Source organism: Lissotriton helveticus, chromosome 4_1 (assembly GCF_964261635.1).
Source record: "Lissotriton helveticus chromosome 4_1, aLisHel1.1, whole genome shotgun sequence".
NCBI lineage: Eukaryota > Metazoa > Chordata > Amphibia > Caudata > Salamandridae > Lissotriton > Lissotriton helveticus.
This window is the reverse complement of record NC_136063.1, coordinates 481,208,145-481,231,732: the sequence shown is the minus strand read 5'-3', so window position 1 is coordinate 481,231,732 and position 23,588 is coordinate 481,208,145.

Below are 23,588 nucleotides of genomic sequence, written 5' to 3'. Positions count from 1 at the left end.
AAAACTATTGGTGTAGAAAGTGAACCACTAGTTATTCTAGTTAATGGTGTTCCTTCTAAGAGTAAGAAAATCTGGCACGAATCAGTGGATGTTAGGAAAGGGAAAAAGGCAACATTATATCTGATAAAAACAATGATTAGTATAAAAATGTGTATGTGGAAGAAGAAGAAATACTTTTAGGAGATGATAGTGAAATGTCAAGTGTTCAAATTGAAAAAGTGGAATTGTCCAAAAGTGAAGAAATCTATGAACATTATAGTGTACATCCACTTCATTCAAAAGAAGTGACGGGGAATACTAAAGAATTATTCCAAATAAAGAAAGCAAAGGGGACTCCCATGAGTGTATGGGAAAAAGGTTGGGAAGCTAGTTGTTTTCCGCAGCTGTTTCGAACTGGAAAAGGTGGATGATATGACAAATGATCAGTGCAGATTCCTGCATCAGTATATCAAACAACAAGATTGTATGCAGAAGATGCAAGATTTCGACTATGTATCCCATATATATTTCATCTTTGGTTGAGAGTAACTTGTCTGGACTTTCATATGCAGTTAACCACATATTAAAAACAGGAGTACATCTTCAAAATGTATATCAGAGAGATGATCATTTAGAATCTCAGCTGATTAATTGGATGGCATGTCAGCTTGGTACTAATGAGTATTGGTACCGTCATCATGGAAAACTTAAATGTATACTAAGGAATTTAGGAACTACTACGTGGTTTGTTACCATAAGCTGTGTTGAATACACTTGGGATGATTTACTTGAATTTCTTTGAGAAGCAAATTCGAATATAAAAAATATTGAATACAAGACACCTGAAAAATTGATTGTGCTCTTTGGATTCTGTTAATGTATGCATATATTTCAATCATAGGTTTGAAGCTATGATGTCTTTTATCTGCAATAAAAAGAATCCTCCTCTTGCAGAAGTTGTGGATTTGTTTTGGAGAAAGGAGTATCAAGCTAGAGGTGCTCCTCATATACATATGCTGTTATGTATCAAGGATGAACCCAAATTCGGAACTGATTCGGATGACACTTTTTTGTCTTTTATTGAAGAATATGCCACATGTGCTATACCAAAAAGAACAGAAGAAAACACCTTAAGGCAACAAGTCTTACGATTCCAAAGTCATCGATGTGGTAAATACTATCAACGAAAGTACAAGTCTAAGGAAAAGTTTTATACCAAATGTCGTTTTGGATTTCCACGTCCTGTAATATCCAAAGGAAGAGTAAACAGTTTTATGTCACCTATGATACATACCATCACTAGAAAATCTCCTAAAAATGCAATTTGAGAAGAACTGAAGAATCAAAATATATCAATGATTATAATCCAGTTATTCTCTCAATGTGGAATGCTAATGTGGATATTCAGAATGTTGGGGATAATTCCATTACTGTTGCCCGGTATGTGACGTCTTATATAATAAAATCAGAAAAGACAGAGTTGAAAGAAATGTGGGAAGACATTTCTCACGAGAAGAGTCTTAAAAAGAAATTGTACAGTTTCAATTTGAAGATCGAGAAATTGGAGCATATGAATGCTCAGATCGGTTATCATCTCCAGGGTTTATACTCAAAATCTAGAAGAATCATTTGGGTGAGTCTAGGTCTTGCTGCAACGTGAAATCGAGTACTTAAATCTGTACAAGAAATCGAATGTTTAGCAGAAAAAGAACCAGAAAGTACAGATATTGTCAAAACATTGTGGACACATATTATCCAAATAGAAGTCATCATCTTGAGAACAAATGTCTTTATGAAGTGCTGCAATATTACACTTTTAAAAGGAATACTACAGAATACATAAATGAAGGAAAATATGCAGTGATTGGTTTCGAAGGATGTTTGGTGAAACAAAGGAAAGGAAATTTGATTAATCACAGAAAACTGTGTTGTGATACTCCTGATAAAAGGGAATTTTACTTTTTAGCACTTTTGCAACTCTTAAAACCGTGGCGTACAGAATTGGAATTACTTGGCGATTCTCAGTGCTATGAAGATTCCTTCAAAGCTTGTAAAGATACCATAGAATGTACAGTTTTGCAAATTATCTCACAATGTTGAACGATGAAATTGATCAAGAAGCTGAGATTGCTAGAGACAGTTCTCAAGACAGTCAAAGTTCTGCTCCACTGAGTCAAGATCCACTAGGACAACTTATTCTTGAAACTGAAGTGGCAATCATTATGAGTGAAGTGGAAAAAGCAATGCATCAAGCTCAAGAAGATATTATGGACTTAGGAAACTTGGAAGAACAACTAAATGTTGAACAGAAGGAAATATATCAGCAAGTGAGACAACAGATTGATCATGCATTTCTTCATGAAAAGAAAGAATGCACATGCACATGCACACCATTTCAACCTATCCGCACACACCTTTAAAGGAATTACAGTACATCATTTACTTATGCTACCTGTACAGCATGAAAATAAATTGGAATATAACAAAATATCTGGAGAAATTTGCTATGAAGTTTCAAAAGTGCTAAAGAAAATGAAACTTCTGATTATTGATGAGGTAAGCATGGTCTCAAACTTACTGCTTGCTTTTGTGCACTTAAGAATGCAGCAAATTCTTAAAACAGAGTACGATGTCTTATTTGGAGGAAAACATGTGATAGTTTTTGGAGATCTTCTGCTACTTACTCCCGTAAAAGGACAATCAGTATTTAAAACACTTGTACATGAAGGCACCAAAAAGTCTTTGGGAAGTGTTGGAAATGTTAACATTTGGTCATATTTTGAATACAAAGAACTCATTAAAAATATGCGACAGGCAAATTATGTTGATTATGGAACTATTCTTCAAGATATAAGAGTTGGAGTATTGACACAACATGGCAAACAAGCTTTGCAAAGTCGACTACTTACAAACTTGTTTCCAAATGAAAATATAATTCCTGAAAAAATATATTTAAAAAATCAGAAAATAAATCTATGCTTAATGCCAGCACTGTGTGAGTGTTCTATATTTAATGAAGAACTTTTGAAGCTAGAAAATGAACAAATAATAAAAATGAAGCCATTGACAAAACAGAGCATGAAGGAATTACCATTATTTAGACGGAAACATTTAAAACAAAATTGAATTCTTTAGAAAAATCTATATCTAAAACTGCTGGTTTAGAAAAGAATTGATATGTATTGTAAACTGTCGCGTAATTTTACGGTGTAATTTGGATGCGGAAAAAGGTTTAGTAAATGGAGCAATGGGTAAAGTTGTTGATTTTGTTAATTGTCAAAATAGAGATGGAATAGATTTTTGGAAAATCAAATTTGATCAAATTAAAGAAGTAAAACAAATTGGTCATTGTTCAGTTTGTTTTTTGCTCATTAAAGATTTATATGTTCATAGAAAACAGTTTCCACTTTCTCTGGCATATGCAGTGACTATTCATAAATCAATCAATCAATCAATCAATACACTTGTAGAGCGTGCTACTCACCCGTGAGTGTCTCAAGGCGCTGGGGGGGGGGGAGTACCGCTACTACTCGAAAAGTCAGGTCTTGAGGTGTTTCCTGAATGTGAGGTGGTCCTGGGTAAGACGTGGGTGGGCGGGGAGGGAGTTCCATGTCTTGGCTGCCAGGTAGGAGAATGACCTTCCTCCGGCGGTGGTTCTGCGGATCTGTGGGACGGTGGTGAGGGCGAGGCTGGCGGAGCAGAGTTTGCGTGTTGGAGTGTAGAACGTGAGGCGGTTGTTGAGGTATTCGGGGCCTATGTCGTGGAGCGCTTTGTGTGCGTGGGTAAGGAGCCTGAACGTGATCCTTTTGCTGACTCTCAGGTGGGCTGATATGTGACTGTGGCGAGGGAGGTCGAGAATGAGTTGTGCCGATGCATTCTGTATGTGTTGGAGTCTTTTCTGAAGTTTGATTGTGGTTCCTGCGTATAGGGCGTTCCCGTAGTGAAGTCGGCTGGTGACAAGGGATGAGATGGCGTTGACTTGCATGGTCATCGTGAGAGGAGTCCAGGATGAATCCCAGGTTGCATGTGTGGTCAGTGGGTGTCGGTGCGGTGCCTAATTCTGCGGGCCACCAGGAGTCGTCCCAGGCAGATGGGGATGGTCCGAGGATGAGGACCTCCTTCTTGTCTGAGTTCAGTTTCAGACGGTTGAGTTTCATCCATTCTGCGACGTTCTTCATTCCTTCCTGGAGGTTGAGTTTGGCGGCGGCTGGGTCTTTGGTGAGGGAGAGTATCAGCTGGGTGTCGTCGGCGTATGAGATGATGTTGAGGTTGTGTTTGCGTGCGATGGTGGCGAGGGGGCTCATGTAGAAATTGAAGAGGGTTGGGCTGAGTGATGAGCCTTGGGGTACGCCGCAGATGATCTCGGTGGCCGCGGAGCGGAAGGGGGGGAGGCGGACTCACTCTCAAGGTTTAAGTGTAGATAATGCTTTGGTAAATATTGGAAATACTGTTTTTAAAGAGGGTATGGCATATGTTGCTTTGTTCCGAGTCAGAACTTTATCTGGACTGTATTTGATTGATTTTGATGAGGGAAAGATTAGTGCAGATGCAAACTGGGTAAAAGAGTATAATCGGTTAAGAAGTGTGTATGCTCCCAATTTAGGTGAATATCCCGTATATGAAAAGCGTGTAGTAGGTCGAAAAAGAAAATATGAGAATATCTGTAGTGAAGCTACAGAGAAGGAACAAAATCAAGTTAATGTTGAGATTGCAAGCAAAAAGAAAAAGGACACTATTGAAGAGATTGTCGGGTATCTGTTAGAAAATAGTTCAGGTATCAAGTGCTATGCCAATGTAGTGGTAAATTTTGTTTTTTTTCTAGAAAGTTTGCAACAGCAAATTATGGAGAATCGTCAAAAAAAATGTTGTTCCTTGTAGCATTGTATTTCTGACAAATTGAGAACTGATAAAAGGAAAACATGAAGTGTTTCTGATATTTGTAATCTTTTGGATGTATTTATTTATTTTTTTAATCCTCATTTTGCGATTGTGTAGATAAAGAGGTTTCGGGAGTCTGATGGTCTTTCGTTTTGTGCCTTCACTGCCCCGTCATTGTCGGCTGTCTTTGGGGAGTATCCCTTTCGATGTTATGATTCATCAGTTTTCTCCACTCAACCTTTATCGTGTTCAATAATTCCATTGTTTAGAGGGGGAGCTAGCCATCTTGGCTACTCGGCAGTAATAATTTCTGCCTAGAATTATTGTCATCGCCTTAATCATTGGATTTTTGTTTACCAGTGGCCCAGAAGGAGTTAATGATTTATTTGGAAGTGCTCCCAGAAGTTTATTCTTTTGGAATACTTCCCTTTCCTATCAAGCTTGTTAATTTTTATTATAGAATTTAACCAAATTGCATGTGTTGGCTGTACTGGTTTAACCCAGTTAATGCAAATCTCTCTCCGCGCTAGCAGTATCAGAACAAACAACAAGCTTTCCTGTTTTTTACTTAATTTACTCGTACCGGCATCTGTGATGTTATATATCCCAAAGATAATAAGAGGGGTACTTACAGTTATGTGGGTTCCCAATACCATATTCAACGTCTTACCAATCTCAAGCCAGTAGTTGGATAGTGCGGGGAAGTTTTAGAACATATGGGTGTCATCCGCTCTTGCCTCTCCGTACTTAGGGCAGGACTTAATGTTGGTTCCTTTAAATTTTGACAGTCTTTTTGGGGTCCAATATGCTCGATGAATCGTGAACAAATGATTCCTTTTTAATGAGGTTGGTTTTATACAGGACCAACATTTTTCCAGAGACTTTTGCCAGACGAGCTGTAAGTCCAAATCCTGATCAGGCATATCTTTCCTCCATGTTGCTTCCGGGACTAAAGAGTCTTCTTCTCCGGACTCAATGAGGGCCCAATACCATTTTGATATTTCTTTCTTTGTTGGTGTTATTTTTATCATTTCATTTTCAAGATTCTCACTGCCCCTTTTTCCCTCTGGTAAAGATTTAGCCCAGCTGGTTAGATGATAATATTTACATTTTGACAACTTGCCATCTGTGAGTTCGTATAGTTGATCCCATGGGATTATATCTTTGTCTACTAACAGTTGGCCCCATCTTTCAATTCCTGCTGTTTTAAGTGGTACCGCTAGAGAGTCTTTTAGACATTCTGGTGTCCCTGGGGAATCCCATATTGGAGCCTTCGTATTGTAATATGGCATGTTTACCGTGCTTCTAATCTGAATCCAGAGCCTTGCCGCGTTGTATAGAATCTTTAGTTTTTTATTTTTTTTATTTTGGATGGCCTAACTTAAATAGGAAGTGGTCTTTTTTTTCAGTCATATTCTGTAGGAAGCTTGGGTAGTATTGATGTTTCCCTAATAGTGGTCTAAAGTTCTTAAATTGAAACGACCTGTAATACTCAAACAAATCAGGACTAGCTATTCCGCCTTGCTCTTTCCTCCTCCTAAGTTTATTCCAGGCTATTCTCGTACTTTTCGATGCCCAGATAAAGCTGGCTATTTCACCCTGGATCTTCTTTAAGGGTTATTTTTTGAACTCTAATGGGATTGTGTTGAAAAGGTAAGTAAACTTGGGGATGATGGTCATTTTTATTGCATTGGATCTTCCCAAAAAGCTTAGTGGTAATCCCGTCCAGACTTTAAGAAGTCTTCTCATTTCCTTAGCAACTCTTGTCAGGTTTAATTGTGGGGTTTTTTCAATTTCTTTTACCAACATAATTCCTAGGTATTTTATTTTATCCCTACTGTATGGTGTATTAGGATTTGTGTTCCAGCTCATCGCCTCGGTTTTCTCTTGGTTTGTTAAGTAGCCTGAAACTCTACCAAAGTTGTTCATCGTATCTTCTATTACTTGGTAAGCATCTTCATAGTTATCTGTAAATACCATCAGATCATCCGCGTATAATGCCACTTTTTTTGACCAATTTTGATGTTTAAAAGGTGTGATTAGGGGATGGTTTCTAATCGAGCAGGCCAGTGGTTCGATGTAAAGGTTAAAAAGTAGCGGCGACAGCGGGCAGCCATGCCTTGTGCCTCGTTGTAGCTCGATGTTACTAGTCAGGTTCACGTTAACTATTATTTTTGCTCTTGGTTTGTTATATACTTCCCTTACCATGTGGCCAAAGCTTTTCCCCAGTTTGTTTTTCTCGATAATTTCATTAAGGAAGGCCCAGTTTACTCTATCAAACGCTTTGGCCGCATCGTAGGTGATTATAGTTAAGGGTAGTTTTTCACAGGTGGCTACATCTATTGCTGCAAATAACTCGTGGATGGTCTCATGAATTTGCCACCCTTTTATAAAGCCCTTTTGGTCTAAATTAATCAATCTTGGCCTTACCTTGGCTAGTCTATTTGCTATGACTTGCATAAATAATTTATAGTCACAGTTGAGTAACGATATGGGTCTATATGATTCACACAGCTTTGTTTTTTTTCCAGGTTTTAGGATAATGCTAATTGTCGCATCATTCCAGGTGTCAGGAATTTTTTCGTGGTCCAAATATACCTTGTTCATTAATTGATCGACTAGAGATTCTTTTAACGCCATGTAAAACTCATTTGGAAGCGCATCAGGGCCAGCGGCTTTTCCTCTTTTCAGGCCACTTATAGCCGCTCTAACTTCCTCAGGCTTAATTTCGCTATTTAGTTCTATCAATTCTTCTTCTGTTAATGTTGGAAGGGGAACAGCCTCAAGATAATTCCTGATCTGTTCTTTGGTTGGATTTGTATCTTCTTTGTATATGCCAGAGAAGAATTTTGAGAACTCCTGTCTTATTACAGCGTCTTCTGAGCTTTGTGACGTTTGATCTTGGATCTGGATGCATGGTATGTTGTTTCTTGACTGATCTGTTTTTATTCTCCATGCCAACATTTTCCCGCATCCTTCCCCATATTCATAACTAGCTAATTTGCTGTTTTCCCATTTTTCTCTCACTATGTTTTCCAAGTAGTTTGCCAGAGTCTCTTTAAGCTTTCGGCTCTTTTCTTCTAAATCTTCCTTTGGTTCTAAGTAGGTTCCATTCTCTAGTTGTGTCTCCACTACTTTGATGTCCGATTCCATTTTTTTGATCTCTAGTTTCTTTATTTTCGTTTTATGCGCTCCTAAACTAAGTAACTTTCCCCTGACCACAGCTTTGTAAGCGTCCCAAATAATTCGTTTCGATGTGCCGACTGCATTATCCTCGAATTAGGTCCAGACCGCAGGCCCATCTGCGCCATCAGGCCTCAGTGTGTGCTTTCATGACTGTGAGGGCGGGAAGGGCTGCATTAGCACTTGGTGTGTGGTTCCATGAGGGGACCTTCCAGGTCATTTGTCTGCATTACAGTAATGGCTGCTGAGCCTGGCTGGGTGTGTTGGTAGCTGAGACACGCCCACACACACAACTTACAATACAATATCAGGACCGGGCGTTCATGGGGCTGGGGTGTCTTCCCTCCACGGTGCACTTGTGCCATTACTATGTCCCATTCTTTCTGTCTTATTTTGTATTTCCCGCCTCATTTCTTCCATTCTGTACCTGTGTCTAGCAATCTAATGCTCTCTCTTCTCTTTATATCTCTCTCCCACTTCCTCCATATCGCTCCCTCACTATTTCCCAGTCACTTTCTCTCTCATCCTGTCCAAAACTTATGTCTGGCTCGGGCGCTTTAGTTATTGCTTCTTCTCTCTCTCTGGTCTCTCACTGCTTACCTTTCGCCCCTCTCAGCCTCTTTTCATCTCTCTCAGGATCCCTCTCTTCTCCATCTCCCGTTGTCTTCTCTCTCTGCCACGGTCCCCAGCTAACTTGGTCTAGTTCTCTGTTCCGCCCTCCTTCTTTCATGCCTCTCTGGTCACCTCTGGTCCTCTCCCCACTGTATCTTGCTATTTATCTATTTCTCTCTTATACAGTCTCTCTCTCTCTAATTCTCTCTCACTCTGTTTGTCTCTCTTACTATGCTCTGTCTTGTTATTAGCCCGTTCTCCCAGGGGCGTAGCTAGAGCTTCTGGCGCCCGGGGCTATCCCTCAAATTGGCGCCCATGGAAGGTAGCGGGGGGGATGGATGCTGGGTAAAAAGAACAGCGAGCACTTGAAAGAGGTCTAACAGACACGTGGTATCGCCGCTAATAGTTACCTCGATCATGCAAGTTACGTGCATGACACGGGCCAAGGCTACACAGTTGAATACACCGGCAGTATAAAGACATACAATTGATGGACGGAATGCAGAACAAATCAATACATTTACTCCCAGTCAAGAGATCTGAGTTAAATCCATCATTCTTTTGCTCACCGTGCAACCCCAGTTTAGACTTGGTCATACGCAAATCAAGACTGATTTGCATATGGCTGGGTTCAAACTGGAATGGCACAGGGAGCAAAAAGCGAAGGCTTTAGGCCCAGATCTCTGTACTGGGGTGAATGTGTGACATTGTTCTGCATTCTGTCCATCAATTGTTCTATTTGCAATAATAATATATAAGTAGAGAGGTATCAAGGTTGACTTGTTAGCAACCTCTGGCATATTTAACCAAAAATATGACCAGAGCAGTGGCAATGTGTTGGTCTGAATAGATGTTATTACACATTCCTAAACTGAGGCTAGTAATAACTCATCGAATTTGTTTCTGCTTTTGAGCACTCCTCAGTACTTTTTTAGTTTTTAAAAGTTCATAATTGTGCTGTATGACGGTCAGATGCTTGCTAACCAACCTGATTTCAGATCTGCGCTGTGTTTATTCGCAATCGTGGCTGCGACTCTCTTGGTGATGGCTCACAAATATGACTGGACACTTTCACTTTCATGCACACTGCGTCCCCTGTCCAGCTTGCTGGCCTGATTTCCTATAACATGCTGTTGGCTTTTTTTTCTTGGGAGATTATTGATGCCTGAGATGCTCACTGTAGGGCCATTGTCTCCGGCCTGGGTCAGGCTTGCCCTCACAGCAGCTCACTTGTAGTCAGTGTCCAAGGACAGTCAAAACCTTGTCTTGTTGCAAACCATTGCAAAGCTGTAAGAGGAATATGTCCAGAAATCAGATGTCAACCTAAAGTCTTAAGGTGCCGCCTTTGTGTGTAAGTGGCATAACATCCAGAGTCACACTGAGAAAGCATGAGCTGTTCTTGGTGGCCTTTGGTGGGAGGAAGTAAGAAACCTTTGGTAAGGCAGCTGGTTTTCTTTCCTTTGCACCCTGCATTCTCAGTGACTATGGCTACTCTAGAGCAATGCATGTAAAACGTGACTTGCACTAGCATAGAACACATGCTTGTACATGCTGATCCCTTGGGCTGTGCCTACACACATACTAGAACATAAATTTCACTTATTAGGTGGTGGCTATTTAAAGATCAAAATAAGGAAAAAAGATACCTATTAAGATTAAATTGTTCCTATCCATTGCCAACAACACCAAAGACAACAATCGCGAATTTCGATCTGAAGCAAACTTCAGTTTCTTTATCGCCTGCTGTTCGGTGCTCAGAGGCATGACAGGCTGTCTCCTAAACCCAGGCTAGCTTGAAACCTATGCTGAATAATTCTGTATCTGGGACCCTATGCTTCTTTACCCCATTCAGTTCTGAGTTTTTTCTTGGAGATCCATCTATGAATTTAACCATACACAATAAATAAAGCTCCTTAGGGAGTGCCAGTTTTCCTGATAGAGTTAGAGTGTGAGTCAAAAGCAAACCAGCTGAAACCTGGAATGGCTTAGGTTCCTCTCACAAATTAAGTTACTGAGGGAAATAATGACATTTTAAATGTGGCTGACAAATAAGGAAGAAATAATCTTTGTGATATTTTTTTAAAAACAGATGGAAACTTCATAGCTCTACATGATTATCAATAGGGGATGAAAGATCTAACGCACATTTTATAAACCCATAAAAAACACCAAATAGCTTGTTTAAATATTCAGGGGTCTTCACAAATAGGGTTAAACATAGAATCCCAATGAAACCAGGTGTGAGAACAATTGCATACATGAAAGTAGACTCACATTGCCCCAACATAAGAGTACAAGTGTCCTTTGCAATACCAGTTGTTTTGTGTTCAGAAAGTTACAGCCGGTAACTGTATGCACACAAATAACAGAAGGGAGTAGTCCTTTAAAATCTAAAATATATTGATAGATGAAAAAGTCAATCAGTGAATCAAAGTTGATACATCATTAAAAGTTGCAAGGATCAGATGCCTTTAAAGCACAACTGTTGGGCTCGAAACAGAGATGATGTGCATTAAGAAAACGAAGGGCCATAGGCGTAAATATCTGGTTACAAAGTGCTGGCTACATATTGCGACCAGTCAGGATTTTTAAGAAGTACTATAGCTTGATTCTTAAAAATCCAAATCATTGTGGGTCTGAATCTGACCTACCTTATGAAAACTAATAAGATAGATCACACATTGCGACACAGTACTATTGGAGAAAATTACAGGGATGGTGGCCCCATGTCTGTTACCTTTTAGTCATTTAAATTTTTGATGTTAAGTGGTGTGATATGCCAGTGGTGAAACGTTTTGATTTATGATTGGAAATGCAATAGGTGGTCTCGCAATTGTTTGATTTACAGCTATTGACATCGCAAATGTTAGTGTATAACTATAATAAAAAAGGTAAATGAAGCCTTTAAAGCATGCAGTGTAAAAAGTGACTGCGTGTTAGGGCCCCTGAACAGTTGTACTGTACAGCTTCCCCCTCCCCTGTTACCAGCAATCACCTGGACAGCCTACTCCAAATATAATTACCACTACCCTCATGGTCAAATTTCGGCCACAAACATTTCTCACATCATGTATGATCACCTGGTTAATTATCCATCGTAGCCCTTTCCCCTTCTTGGGCCTCTGTCTTCGGGTGGAGTGGGGAGGGGGGGCTTGTCCGCTCTTCATAAAGATTGCTGTGCTTCGCCATGCCTTTGTTCTCCGGCGCCGCTGCCTCCTGGTGCTGCTATCTCTGATAGTGAGCCCTGGTACTTAGGCCTCACCGCAGTAGCTAACTTGTGTGCTGTGCGGAGCAGGCCCTTTTCTTTCCCTGCTGCTTGGCCCGGCCTCTGATACAATGCTCCCAACCTGCCTTTCATTTCCAAGATGCACGTGCGACATGATCATCATTTGCAGGGAGAGACTCCGCTTCTTAGTGCCTAAGCCCCGCAATTTCCCTTCTCTCACGTAGGCTGCGAGGGGACTCGGTGGATGGTTTAACCTCTATAGTCTTGCCAGGTCCCGGTCCGTCAGCGCGTGATGGTAGCTTGCGTCACGGCTGCATTTTAACAGCAGTGCGCAGGGGCTGGCCAAAAATGATGCCCAGGGCCGTCATTCGTAGCGCTTTCGCGCACTACATGATTGACGGCCCTGCCCACCGCCACTATGCTGGGAGGTGGTGCGTGCGTCCCATGCAGTCGGTGCGGTTTCAGTTACGTAACTGCATGTCAAGTAGCATGCGGCTCCTCAGTCAGTGACAGACTGTCAGCTGCAGGTGTAGGGGAGGGCGGTGTCTCGATGATATGTGTGTCAGTGTCCACTGTCCCCAAATAAACGCTGCCGCCACGTGCCACTAGGGTCGCACAACTGCCACCCCCGAAATAGTGCCGCCTGTGGCGTACCACCCCCCTCGCCCCCCCCCCCTAGCTACGCCAGTGCGTTCTCCCCCATTTTTTGCTGCTCGCCCGAGTTCCTCTTACTTTTTGTCTCCCTTGTCCCTCTTGCTGGTATTAGTCCCTACTTCTCTCCCGTTTTCTGCTTGTCCTGCTGTGTATCGTGTCCTTCCTGTTTGCTTGCATCCAGCTCTCTGCCTTTCTGACTCTCTCTCTGTGCCTTTCGCCTCCCCTGCTCCCATCTCTGTTTTCCTGTCTCTTGGAGCCTGCCACCGAGTCCCCTCGCAGCCCTTTATTCATTCACTCCGGTCTCTGCTTCTTTCAATGACATTATTCAAGTTTCTCTCTTTGTTCGCCCCAACCCTCGCCTGTGGCCCCTCCCTCCCTGAGCAATGGACCTAGATGGCTTTGAGAGGGTCGAGCCCTGGGGGAGCCTCATCCTATTGGAGTGGGGGAAGCAGGGAGGCGCGGGATGGTTGGCATCATTTCTGCCTTGATTTATCCAAATGTGGCGCCGGAGCCGCAGGTGTAATCCTGTTAATTACACAGAGTTTATCTTCCAAACCCGCACAGAGGCTGTGGGGACGGAAGTGGGCATTGGGAACGAGAGCGAGATGGGGCTATGTTATCGGAGGGGAAGAAAATCTGTCAGTGGAACTAGGAAGGGGGCCAGGGATGGATTTTGGAAAAGGGAGGAAGAGATGGGCGGGAAAGGAGAAAGGCGGCTGAGGAGGAGGAGGAATGGGGCGGTGATGGGAAAAAGCAAAAGTCGGGCTGGTGATGATACATGGGAGAGTTGAGAAGGGCCAGAAGAGAGATATTAGGGGGATGATTGAAAAGGAGGATGGGTCACTGGGTGGCGGCAGAAAGGTTTGCATAAATAGGTAGAAGGAGACGTGGATGGAAGGTGGGAGAGACAGTGCGGTGAGGAAGGAAGGGAATATGATTATTTTGCAGCAACAGTGCTGTAGCTTTTTGGAGCTCAATGGGCAGGTCTGAGGGTGCTGGCGTGTTTGGGTCTCTCCAGGAGGGTCCATGGGTGTCTTTCCGGAATCAGTGGGAAATCTTCAGAGCGAGGTGCCTCAGCAAGCTGCGTGATGTGCCCCTAAGCATCACATCAAATCCCTTAGGGGCTCTGATTGGTGTCTTTTGAGGGTTAGCGGGGTGCCTGCAAGTGTCCAGGGGGTCCGCAGGAGCTACATCTATGGTGCTAAGTGGGTGTCGGCAGGAGCTACATTTGGTCCCTAACTGTAGAAAATTGACAGCGATCAGTGTTAGCATTTAGCTGAAGCCATTTTGTTTTCGGCAGCCATTTTGTCTGCCATGTGCTCACCATGTGCCTTTCCCTTCTTCTCTGTCGTTTACCCTTGTGCTCTGCTTAGAGGACTAGCTATACTTAGACTCTGCCACCATGCACATGCACAGAGGAATTTGTAACTGTTCATACACATGCTTAAGTCTGTAACTGTCAGGTTAATTTCACCAGAGTCAGCAACTGCTTGCTCATCCCTTATTGTTGACTATGCTTTTCTGTATGACCATTTATGTATGTAACTCTCCTATCTGTGCTTGTACCGACTTCTTTTGAGCCCCTGTGTGGGTATAAAAGACCCATGGTTCTTCTACTCCTTGTGCTACTTCATACACTGCCGCAGGGTGTTGTGTGAAAGTAGTTCCACCTAATGAGGTTTAATAAAACTCTTGTTTTACATTTCAGTTTCCGTGCCAACTTCTATTTACTTGTCTGAGGACTTGCGTGCAGAGAAGGGCGAACCCCTAGCACTGGTAGGCCTGGCTGAGGCCCACCTCTACATAAGGAGCTGAGTTTTTTCCTGCAGAAGGTCTGTGAGATGTCTGCAGGTGCTCAGTGATTTAAGTACTCTAATTTCACATTATTATTAAGCCAGACAGATTATTTAACAAATACTGTGCGAGCCCGGTCACATGGGACATTTGAGAAAAGCCATGTTTCATGGCGAGGGACGATCCGCAGCCCTTTGTCCTGTTAAATTTCAAGAGGGAATGTACTCAAGTTTCTTGTAGACAGGGGTTAATTTCCCGTCCCCTGGAATCCTCCTGCAGAAAGTTGGACTCGCTCGCTGCACTCACTCAGTACACTACGGGGCTGGTGTGAGCACACAAGTGTGACATGTCACTGGCTGCCCTGTGCCAAAGCACCCATGACCCGCACTAGCCCCTTGCACCGACATCTCTATCAGTCCCCCAATCCAACACTCCATGATAAAAGAAACAATTCACCACAGCCCGTCCCCAGGCACACACAGTACGTGGGTCTAATAGGTAGGCGGGGCCCGGTGTACTTACAGCCCTGCGGGCCTGGCTCTGGGGGCCCCTCAGACGGACTGAAAGGATCCAATAAGGGAAACTTGGCACCCAACGGCTGCTCCTGGATGGTCACAACCTCTGGGTCTATTCTCTGTGCCATCGGTAGATGGTGCAAGATCAGGGTGCACTTGTCGATGCTGTTTGTTTCTATCAGCATCTCTACACTCTGCGGTAAGAGGTGAGTGAAGCTTGCAGAAGTAACTCCAACAACTTGTCTGTCCCGCTGGCCCCTCCTATCTCTTCTGTGTTCCTTGAAATGGCATGACAAACAAAATCAAAAGCAATACGAATAAAGGAAAGTGAAGGTGAGCAAGAGAAAACAAAGGAAAAGAATCTCAGCCGAAGAATTGTATTTCGGGGATGCCCCCTGTAGCATTGCAAAACAAGCGCTCGCCATTCCTGCTGTTTATTTTTGCATCACGCTTTCACTTTAAAATGAAAAGCGCAATGCAAAAATAAGCACGGTGTCAAAGTGAACAAGCTATCGGCGTTGTGTAAGGTAATTAAGGAGAGTGTCTAACGCCGCAAGTGAGAGATCCAATCCCGGTCGGCGGGGCCAAAAGGAGACAAGGTGGCAACAAGGAGGGACTAAGAAGATTCCTGAACAATGAGAAGCCTGCATTTAGCCTAAGCTATGACGCGAGCCAATGGGAAGATGGGGCGGGGCTTCAAGTCCCCTTCCTCAACTGTATTGATTTCAAGAAGCCCTTGGATGCCGAGAGTAGCGCATGAGCGCTGCTATCGACAGCTGAGAGCTAAAAATAGGCCCTGGGGGCCTATATAGGCAAGTGAGGGGGGTCTGCATGCATCACTCATGACATGTTCTATGACATCATTTATTACATTACGTCTCAAATGACATCATTGATGACATCATCCAAGCTTTGTTTTTTCAATTATTGCTCCATAAATTAGTTTGGCATTAGAAGGCCTAAAACTAAGTGCAAAATAGCGCAGAAGAATATGAGACATCATTAACCCGTTAACCGTGGCCATTTTTTCGCGGCAGTGCGGCCGTTTTAAAGAGTGCGCGGGGCTGCATCGGCCGTTGAACGGGCGCAGCACTAGCCAGGTAGTGCTACGAACGTTCAACGGCCGACCGCAGCACTTAACGGGTTAATGCCATCACAGATACAACTCCCTTTGGTGTAGAAAGCATGGGTTATATGCAACATTTACCCTATATCATATACGTCATGGGTAGTGTAGTTAACATAAACAATCAACCACAGATGTATGAGAAACCCATACAGTGTTCAATCTATATACAACGGTTAAGAAAAAGTTTCCAAAGATACTCAGCCTCTGTTTAAAAACGAATGACATACTACTGGGAAGTTGTATCTGTATCAAACCACTGACAGTCACCAAACCTACATTGAAAAAGCAAGTTCATATGAGTGGAGAAGTGGGTATTTGTAAAGAGTATTCACTCCATAGCAGAGGTTACTCTGTACCACACTGTTTGCAGACAGCGAAACTCTCATAAGAAATACACTACGGAGTATTATAAAGAAAGAACTAAAAACAGTGTACACTCTATGCAACACTTAGTAAAAAAGAGACTATTCACTTAAAATAGGCAACGTCTGAAGGTGCTAAAGATTATACTACCTGCTGCCAAAGTTTACAGATAGCTCATCTTCTGAAGCAAAACAAGCAAATGTACATAGCTTACCACCTTCTGCAAACAGCCTTCTATGTTATGTATAAACTGTCATGCCGAGACGATTCTGTCTAATAATCCAAGGTTGCTTACAATACTTAGGGGCGTATTTACAAGGAAGTGGCAGAGCGCGGTGTTAGCCTCCTTGGCTTAATGCTGCGCTCCACCACTTCTGAAATGCAGGGCTGCACCGTATTTACTACAATACAGTGCAGCCTTGCGTTTCCCCTGCACTGGCACTTATTTAGCTGCCTAGCGCCAACGCAGGCAACCTTGGACCACAGTGCAAGGGTGCCTGCATTGAGAGGAATGATTGTTTATGTGCAGGAAGGTTTCCCTTCCTGCCTATAAACAATCTGAAATAGCGTTTTGAAACTACTATGCGTGCAGCTTAATGCAGTGCACATAGAAACTGAAAAATGTCACAGACACCTTCCGGCACATAAACAATCAATTGGCAGTTTGCTGATTCCATGTGCACTGCACAACGCAGCATACAAAGAAACAGAAAAAACAACAAGAAATTAAACAGTTCTCCTCCTTGTGCCAGGGTAAGACCAGGTTTTCCCTGGTCTTAATTTTGGTGCTGCCCCATATTTACGCCACCATTGTAAATATGGGGCAGTGTCAAAATCAATGTGTGTTGTGGTGGAACGCCCACCACAACACCCATTGCCCACCCCTTTCATACAAAGTATAGTGTGAAAGTGGGCTTTATTTACAAGGCAGCGTTAAGCCACGTTAAGTGGTTAACGCGGGAAATATAGTTTACAATGCAGTGTTTACACCGCACGACCTTTACCACGCAGCCATTACAACGCAAGTCATTACTATGACTTGCGCTGGATGGTGCTCTTGTTTATGGATTAGTGTGATTTTCTATTCCAACACCTTCCCTACTGTTACATGAATTGAAGTTGGAATAGAAAATCATATTAATCCTCAATTCAGCCCCCTCCAACGTAAGTGGTTGTAACGACTTGCGTTGTGAAAACTGTGATGTAAAGTACTGCGTTCAAAATGATCGCGTTGTACTGTCGTACATCCGGTTAACGCTGCCTTGTAAATGAGGCAAAACCCCTATCGCCACCACAATGTTGAGAAAATTGACATTATGGTGGTCATAGCGGCTTGTAAATATGCCCCTTAGTATGTCATATGTAGAATATTTTCCCAGTTGCGCACTGTAGGAGAGTGGGGTCTGCAATCCTATGGTCACCCCAGATTTTTGCTTTTTGCTTCACTGGTTTACGACTTTCCCTGGCTGTGGGCCTGCTAATCAGACCCACAGCCTAGCTGTTCTCTCTCTAAATTGACAACCATGTACTTTAGCTGCATTTACCAATTGGTACTGGGCCACCTTATCAGTCCCTGTACAGTGTACCTTAGGTACCCAGGGCATAGGTGTACCCAGGGCCTACCAGGGGCTGAAGAATGTATTATGCCACCCCTGGCTGGCCATCTAAACAGACACAACTGGCTGCACGACAGCTGGGGCAAGGTGGTGTAATCACCCTTTGCAGTAGATATAGTATACCTATATCTAACCCTAAAATGGACACATATATTCCTATCAGTCACTCCTCTGGCAGGCCTTATCAATCCCGAAGGTAGAGTGCTTGGAATTATGTGAGATGGTGCTCTGGCATGAGCTGAGCCCATCTGCAGCTTGCGGAACCAAGTCCTAATAGATGTTCCATGATAACGCTATACCATATACTCTTAAGTGCATTATAATCCTCGCGGTTGAATGCTAACTCTGGTATAGCATTATCAAAACATGTCGAGTAAGGTGTCATACGAATTGGAATACTACCCCCTCGCCAATTCTGGTGACGGGGGTAACATTCCACCCTTCTAGAGGGACACGACATGTATGTAACTGAGAACCCAGGTTAACGTTAACTCGAGCCTTGGCATCACAAAATGGATGCTGCCACCACAGACACACGTCTGACCTCCTGCTGCTCGGAGTCCTTCCAGCGAGGGAGGCTTGGACAAAGGGTTTCCTGCCTTGGGAGGTGCTAGCACCACCCCAGACAGGATTTTGTGTATTGGGTAGAATAGGCCTGAAAGGAATGAGACATGCCTGGGGCACACAAGGTGTCCTGTGCATACTCCGGTTCAAACCAGTTGCTGGGGCATCCCTGCCCCAGCTCTGGCGTGAAACCGGACAAAGGATAGGGGGTGTAACCACCCCCCTTCCTGGTCCCACCCAGGGGAGGGACCTAGTCACCAGTACAGCCCCCTTTAGCAGGATAAAGGTAGGAGCTGGTCCCATTCCAAATTAGATTAATCCTGAACTACTCTACAAGAAGAAACTTTGGACTTCGACGTTCTGCTCCACAGAAGACTGAAGAAATCTCCCTTGTGGGCAAAGAGTGTCCACCCTGCAACTGCAGGCACCACCAAGCGTCCAGCGGCTTCACTTTGTCGTCTTCCCTCGAGGATCCAGACTTCAGAGCCCGACGAGATCCGGATTCCCAGACCTCTCCGACCTCAACTCACATCTGCAGCACAGATGAGACCCGTGGGTGCGACGAGACACGTGGGACCGGCCATCTTGAAAGAAACTGCACTTCACTTCACTTCCAGCACGACTCCCGAGGAAAACTCGACCAAGTGCTTTGGGGATTGAGAAGCCCCAGCCCCGAGCAGCTTCTGCACCGAAGATCAGCCCTCCAGATTCCACGAGATCTGCGTGGGGCCCTTCTGCTTGTTTGCTGCTCGACGCGTTGTCTGGTCACTTGCCGGCTGGCTAGTGGCCTCCTAGACGACGAACCTTGAAATCTTCACTGCTGGTATGGTTGCTCCAGACTGGCCCTTGCTCCCTTCCAAAAAAGGGGTAGCCCGGACTCTCCTAGTCCGCACCAGATGCCTTTTCAACTCACCGCGTGGGTTGCCTTTGCCAAGGCCTGTTGACGCCGAATCCAGAACAGACACCGCCGACAGCGAGAGCCTACGTGGGACAGCTCGTGCCTCCATCCTGGTTGTCGAAGACACCTCCTGGTCCACGTGGCTGCAGAGTCAAGCGTCCACTCTCCACCTGATTGTGACGACGACATCTGGTTCCTTCCTGGTTCCACTCCAGTCACTGGCTAGTGACTTTGAACATTGTCCCCTCTGCTTTCAGGTCTTCAGCATCTCTGATCCACCCTTGGATCACACCGGACATCTTCCTCCTGGTCGTCTGCAGCATCTTTTCCTCCAGGCTCCACAGACTTCAACGCCGGAACCCGACACAACTTTGCACCTATGCACCCGCAGCCCGTGGGTGGGGTAACAAGAGCATTTCGGTGCTCAAGGGTAGATTGACTCTCCTAGTGTCCAGTTCCACAGTCATTTTAGTCCTAACTAGTCAGGATTGTCTGTACTCACCTTTTTCTTGAACTGTACTGTCCATAGACATTGTTACGCATCAAGCGTTCCGTGGGGCTCCTATTACTTACCTAAAGTTAGGAAAGCGTAGTCCCAGCGATCCTACAGCCTCTGGACAGCTCCATTCCTTCTATCGATTTCCTTATACCATTTACTTATATGGTGTGCCGTGCCCCTAGGGCACCATTGTAATTTTGTGCAACTGATCGTATTTTTCCTAAGAGATTGTCATGTGCTTAGCCCTCTGACCCCATAAAGAGTTCAGAGGTGTTTGTTATTAATAAATATATTATTTATTTTCATAACAACCTGTGTGGTGTCCTTTCATCTGGTATTCAAGGGGTTATATTGTGGTAAAACAGCTGGCTTCACATGCCAAAAGAGTTTAGCCTAAGACTGCTTTGTCCATGCTACCATTAGGATAGCTGGTCTATAAGGTTGACTTACAACCAATCACCATAAGGGTTGTTTGGACTGATACAAGGTGATCACTAGAACTAGTGAGCATCATATATCAGGCCACCTTCTCACATACACTTTGTCTACAGAGCCTAAAAACATGTGTGGAACATGCTGAAGACAAGTTGTGAACTTTCACCTGCACACAGGGTTACTCTTCAATGCAAACATTCATAACATGTTCAATACGTGTACACAGTTAAGGTGTATTAAAAGCAGATGCGTTTTTTAAACAAGTACATCCATTAGCTGGACACAGGCTGTACAAAATTAGATAAAGACGTACTATGGTAGTTACCCGCTAATATGCGCAACTACAATGGGTGGTCAGATGAATATCTGGTAATAATCTTTTTGAAACCAATACTGGGGATGGCTCACTACTTACAGATATGATACAACAAATTATTCATTCTACTATTGTTGTAATTCTATCTAGGACCCTAATTCAATATTCCTGATTCATGCCCTTATGTGGTTATAATAAATAATATCCTTATAGAGGCATAAGAATCATATCCATATTTAGTCATAGCCCATGCTGTCCAAATTAAGCAAGGCTACTTCCCCAGGCTCCTAGAAAGTACGACGAGATCTGTAAACAAACCAAACCTCCAGCAACCTGGGAATTCCCCATTGCTTTTGTTTTGATTTCGTCCTAAAACTCCTGTGAGCACTGTAAGAACGGCCAGTTCTTCGTGACATCTTTATTGACGTCTTATGTCCAACCTTACGTCAAACCCGGCACCTTTCAGGTATAAATATACCAACGTTGCCTTAAGCAAACACACGGTGGTTTTGGAGCAGAGCGGCTATCTACTTGCCCGAGAGCCTAGCTGATGCGAGAGCCCACGGACGCCGCCCCTCCCCTTTGACGCACTGAGAGAGACGCTGTCTTTTCTCCTGCCGAGAAATCCAGCTCCGGTGTTTCCAGATACCCTTGCGGGTTACTGGAATATCGAGTCCTGAGAGAGAGATACCAGACCTCCTGCTTTCTATTACCCAGGTACGGAGCTGACTAAACCCTTAAAGAGAATTCTTGACTCAGATTCCTTGGCAAAACCAACTTAACTTAAACTGTTACTTACTTACTCCTTCCCACGTATTAGGCTTAGGCCAGGTACACCGGGGTAGGCGTATTTAGAAGCACCAGTTGAGTACGTTAGTCAATGTATATTTGTATGTATATATTTTATCTATTTTAAAGTATCATATGGCTAAGAAACCATATCAATGCTTTTACAGTATTATTTCATAATACTCCTTTTACTGTACGCACTTTACTTTATGCTAAGTATTGCAATTGTGGCAATTCATTTCTCTTGCATGAGAAAGAAGACTGCTCAATGAATAAGACCTTTTATTGAAAACGCCTGTCTCTCTTTTCTCTGCACTCTGGTGAAACACTTGACTGAGTGAAATTGCTGTCTATTGTTTTCACACGACTCTAGAGATACACTCTTATTCTGAGGGAGCAAAGTTGTCATGTTTTATGGTTGTCAGAAGCTAATCCCTTCTTGTCTATCCAGGGAAGATAAACTCCTCCTTGTTTATTCGAGAAAGTTTCTAGTGACCTCTGAGCTAGCTGGCAAACCTTAAGTCTAATATAATAAGTAGAGACCTAGTCTACCTCAGTCCTACGTCTACACTGCTGTTTATATTATTCCAATGCGCATAGTCTATTGGGAATATAGGAACTACACTACACTATTAAGCTGCAATGTTTGTGAACCCTCAATGTGGGGGTAGCTTGGAAGTGCTTGGCCCAAGTCTTTCAGCTTACAAAAGGCACAATCCCTTTTACTCTGCTACTGCTACAGGGTCTACCAGTACCTCTGGGACACTTTACTGCTGATCAATTAGCAATCTGGTGTGAGCATTCCATTCAAGTTGTGTGGAATTTGTTTCAATTTGTGCTCCCTCTTTACAGGAAAAAATGATACAGAGGTCCTTGCTGAAGTAAGCATGCCATCTTCCAGGCGAAATCCCAGTATTTTACTGATCAAATTAGATCCGCCGATAATTCATCTAGCATGCTTTTTAAAATCAATAAAGAAATTACCGAACCCCTAAGAGCCCCACTCCTTAATCCTACCAAGACTTCTGCGGTGACATAGCTCTTAATTTACAGCAGAGTCCTGAAAATTGTTCAAGAATTTTCCTCCTCTGAGGAAATTAAGCCTGCTACGTGTTGCACTCTGGTAGTCCTGGCTACTATGCCTAACCTGGCACTGTTTCCAGCTATTACAGTTCCGCGTATTATGGAACTACTACTTGGACTCAACTCTGGGTCCCTGCTGATCCTTGTAGAGCCTCCACACTTAAGCTGGTGCACGATCTTATAGCAGAGTCTGTGTGTAAAATTTTTAATAACATCCTTTTATCTGGACATTATCCAGTCATCTGGAAGGAAGACACTGTCTCACCTCTCCTTAAGAAACCAAATGCCGACCCCTCAGAATTAAAGAACTTAAGGCCTAATTCTCTTCTCCTCACCCCAGCCAAATTGTTGGAAAAATGTGTTAACTTTGAACTCATAAAATTTATCAAACACACGACATTCTGGATAGCTCCCAAAATGGGTTCCGGGCAGGACACAGCACAGAGTCCACCTTGGTTGCAGCTTCTGACTGTATCCGCATACAGGTCAATCAGGGCAGCTCAGCAGTGCTGGTCCTGCTTGACCTTTCGGCAACGTTTGACACCATATCCCCAGTTCGCATGATTCAGCGACTGCGGGATGTTGGTGTCACGGGGAAGGCCTTACAGCTCCTGCAATCTTTTATGCACGACAGGACTAATGTAGTTAACTATGGCGGGTTCATAGCCAAATCCTTCAGTCTTCCTTGTGGGGTCCCCCAGGGCTCTTCGCTTAGCCCTGCTCTTTTTAATCTTTATGTGACCCCCTTGGCTTCATTGGTGAGATCTTTTGGTTTTCAAGTCCCCTCCTATGCGGATGACACGCAAATCATTATTTCAATCTCTGATGATTTGCAGCTAGTCGCTCAAAGGTTTAACGCCTGCATGACCAGCATAATACACTGGATGCAGGACAATTCTCTTAAAATCAACACGGTGAAAACTGAAGTTCTGTCTTTCGGCACTCAGCCCCTAATTTGGTCTGCCGCCGGGTGGCCTGATACCTGTGGCCCTCTTCCTGTCCCGGTAACAACTGCCAAAAACGTTGGTGTTATTTTGGACATGGGGCTGGCTTTC